Here is a 5,000-nt window from a genome sequence, read left to right as displayed (position 1 = left end):
TATATATATATATATATATATATATATATATATATATATATATATACATGTGTGTGTGTGTATGTGTATGTGTGTGTGTGTGTGTGCGTGTGTGTACACAAATCCTCACATGTATTTGCCTCCTCGCTTTTGTCTCTTCTGGCTAATCCTCGATTCGCCAGCCATCAGGCATCACTTTCAACATATGTCTCTTCTTTTACTGTACTCCCGTTATCTCTCGTAATAGCTCTGGCACACGTACGAAAGCTAGAACACGAGATAGCTATCGGAACTTCGCGTTTGGGGGCTTTGCGTCACAGGGCGGAGTGTACCGCTGTATGTTTACGAAAATAACACCAATTTTCTCATGAGATATGTACTCGATTGGGAGTGAGGAAAGTCAGTTCTTTGGATTAGTTATTGATGAGTATTATTTATTTTTATTTTTTTCTAGAATAATGTCCATCGTAATTATCATCAATGTTACTATTGATTGTTTTTTTTGTGATAACAAGAGTTACCATTATTGATATTGTTATAGTGTTATTAATGATAATACTAATGATATCAATCGTCATCATCGTTTTCATTATCATCATCAGCTGTTACTATCATCATTATTTTCATCTTTATAATTATCACAGCTATAATTTTTGTCATCAATATCATTATTATCCACATTATTACTATTACTATCATCACTATCATGATTATCACCATCATCACCATTATCATTATCATCATCATCATCACTATGATTATCATTGTTATCACAATCATTATCATAATCATCCTCACTTACCACAATAACTCCCATAGTAAGCCTCACGGCATTTTGTCTGTGAAATTTCGAGAATGATAATGAAGGTGAGGAGGAGGGAAAGAATGATGATAATGATAATAACCATCATGATAACGATAATAATAATGATAACGATAACAATTTGATACTGACAATGATAATGATAGTGATGATGGTAATGGTAGATTGAATTATAAGCATGATAATGATAATAACAATAATGATGGTAGCTACGTTAAAGATAACAATGGAAATAATAGTCATGATAATGATAACATTAATAATAACAAGAACAATAAGATAGGTAATAATGGTAATTATAATAATGATGATAATATTAAAGATATCAATAAAAATAATAATAACGATAATGATATCAAGAAAGAAAATAGCAAAACGAACCACTAAGGCTTTCGGGCTGTGTCTCGTAAAACTCTAAGGTAAAAATTACATACATTTCACTAACATGGACGAGAATGCCCATGCTTGTGCAGTTAGCCACGGTGGTAAATAAAGATCTAAATCTAAATGGACGAGGATTGTGAACATGAGAACGGAACTTATGCCACCTACTTACGAAAGAATATCATACATTAATACTATATTTGGTGTCAAAGCAATTAAGGAACCTCTTTATATTACAGAATTCCAAAGGCAACTTGAACATAAAATAGAGAATCCAACCTTGCATAGCAACACCGAGTCATATTCAAATTCATGGCTGTAAGTGACATACAAATTCATGTACCAATCAAATATACCTTTAGGTAGGGCCCCATACGGACGCCTTGGAAAATGTCGGTAGCGAACGTGTTTTATGCTAATGTCCGTAAAAAAAAGACATTTTCACCAACTTAAGCATTACGCACTTGCAACCATTAGTGAGAATTTTGAAACACTGAATAATGACTATGACTGACAAACTGATGGATTCTTACAGTCTGGAAGAAGTGCAGCACCAAGATTGTGGGAGGGTTCATGACTACTGGCGTTCTACAAGCTCTGAATATCCTTGATAAAGGTGCTGGAAATATTGTAACTGATATATGAATAAATGTACATCGCGCCAATGAACGGGGCCATGTTATACATTTTGTGTGGACACCATCGTAAGTTGGCATTGCTAAATATGATCATGCTGATCATGTGATAAACAAAGTATGGATATAGGTTTTGGAATACCTCTTTCTTGGATCTCACACAATCAGAACCTCCAAAAGGAGGATTTAATAGAGCTGACAAACTCTCAAAGACCTGAAAGCTGTATTATAAAACATTATGACCAGTTTTCGCAGGAGAAATTTATTAATGGCTCATACGAGACAAAAACAAGACTGATTTGTGACAGCAAGAATTAGACTTGGATATAGAATGTATTGGTAGATCATGCAGGATGCAGTGAAGAAGAAACTAAATCCAGACTTTGCAACGAAGAATATAAACGAACACTTGAACATTATATATATCATGTGATGCAGTTTTTCAAAGTTATGTAAATATTTCATATCAAATGAAGATGTACTTATGTTATAACCGAAATTCGGTATGTAATGGCCTATTGTAAACTTTTATCAAATGTACTTTTACAGTTGATATAGAAGGGAAGGTAATAATGTTATTACTTGAATTTGTAATATAATGTTCAATGTCAATAATGCCATAACCCTACATCAATGCATCAAAGCTTGCCCACGCCTGAGCAGTTAGCCAGGGAAGTGAATAAAGAGCTAAACTAAACTAATGGTTAGGCATCTCAGAACGAATAACAGCTAAATGCATCGTTTCGGTCTGTTCAAGAAGACTTAAGGAAGATATCTCGCTGGTCCCTTCACACACCGAAGTAGTTTGATAACTCGATCCCTTGAAATAAATGCAAAAAACAATGAATATACTTTATTATATGGTATGTCGATTGTCTCACACAGTTTATGGCACACAGAAAGTCTGAATAAAGTAAAGAATCAGAACAATAAAATGTAAATGACTTTTTTATCTGACCTTCACACACTTCCTGAAGCCTATCAATGGACCACAGGTTAAGAACACCTGCTCTAAGGGAACAAAAAGCTCTGATTGAACTTGACATATCTCAATGTGCCGTCCCAAGTCCAATGTTATCTAAGGTGCTAATGAACAGATAATGAAAAAGATATCCCACCTACTATGCTAATATAAATTTGTAGTGAATCCTCATTGAAGAGGTAAATGAAAAAAAAGTACTCTCAGTTAGGTTCAGCTTTTTATAAAATAGGATCGTATTGGATAGTTGTGGAATGGAAAATTTGTGATATCACAATGTATCTAATATAACTTTTATAGGCGGTACTGTGCTGTTACTACAGTATAGCCGTATAGATATGAGAAAGATACAAAAGTAGAAAAAAGTAGTACATGTTGTTTATATAAGTGCATCCTATCTTTAGCAATGCTACAAACGAACAGCATAAACTAAACAACATCCGATGAAATAAAGGATGTTTTTGTCAGGTATGTGATAGTCACAGGGAACCAGAGATCCCTGTCACCACCACATACCTCTCATACCCTTACGTCTCCCACTGCCACCTATTCCTAGCCAACATAAACTAGGATTTCATATCATGTGAACACCTTTCAACTGTAATATCTTGAAAGAATTGAACTTGAAAGACAGGCCATATAATCCGGTTAGTTGATGATACAACATCTAACATAGTAATGTAAACTTTGTTAGTATTAACCTATTATTGTCATCATCATTATTATTATGCTATCATTAGTATTTCTATTATGATCATTATTATCATCATTATGATTATTGTTATTATTGTCATTACTGATATTCCTGTTATCATTTCTATCATCATCATTATTATCATTATTGTTATAACTATCATTATTATCATTATTGTTATAACTATCATTATTATCATTATACTTACCATTATGATTTTCATTATTATCCTCATTATTGTTGTTGTTTATCTTTATCATTATCATCATTTATTTTTCTCCTTATTATTGTTATTGTTCTTTTTATTTATCATCTTCATTACCATTACCATACTATTATCATCTTTAGCATTATCATTACTATTTTTCTCATCACTGTCATTAGTATCATCTTGTTATCATCATTATCATTATTATTGTTATTATCATAATTATCATCTTTACCCTTATCATAATCGTAAGAATAACCATAAACAGAATATCATAAACAACCAACATACACGAACAAGAAGAAAGTATATTGTATCATCCTTGTTATTGGGAATATATTAAAACACAAATGATAGTATTGATAGCAATCCAAATACAATTTCACAGTCATTCCAATAGTTTCATATTCTTTTACAAATATATGTATATATATATATACATATATATATATATGCATATATTTATATATATATATATATATATATATATATATATATATATATATATATATATATATATATATATATTTATATAATATATATATATTATATACATATATATATATATATATATATATATATATATATATATATATATATATATATTATATATATATATATATATATATATGTATATATATATATATATATATATATATATATATATATATATGTATATATATATATATATATATATATATATATATATATATATATATATATATATATATATATATAGAGAGAGAGAGAGAGAGAGAGAGAGAGAGAGAGAGAGAGAGAGAGAGATAGATAGATATATAGATATATATACACTCATATATATGTATATATGTATATATATATATATATATATTTATTTATTTATGTGTGTGTGTGTGTGTGTGCATATATGTGAATATATATATACATGTATACAAGTATACATATACAAACGCAAAACTCTTCTAATAATAATGGAATTCTCACCGTTCTTCTTCATAATGGGTAGTAAAAGAAAGCTTTATCTGAATGCTGTTAAAAAGTTGGTCATATCTTACGTCACATGTAAACAATCTTGTAATTTTCTAGACATACATATTATAACGTGGCATTCTTTTCTCGTTTTTTTTTTTTTTTTTTATACTGTCGTTATTATCATATGTATTAGATTTATCATCATTGTTATCATTATTATTGTTATATTATTATGATTGTCATTATCATCATTATAATTATCATTATCATCACCAAGATTGTTATTTCTATCATTGTCATTATTGTCGTCATTACTGTTACTATTATCATTATTATTACTATCA

Source organism: Penaeus japonicus, unplaced genomic scaffold (assembly GCF_977035675.1).
Source record: "Penaeus japonicus unplaced genomic scaffold, GWHDUDI00000001_assembly GWHDUDI00000022, whole genome shotgun sequence".
Classification (NCBI taxonomy): Eukaryota; Metazoa; Arthropoda; class Malacostraca; order Decapoda; family Penaeidae; genus Penaeus; species Penaeus japonicus.
Note: the sequence above shows the minus strand (reverse complement) of the source record.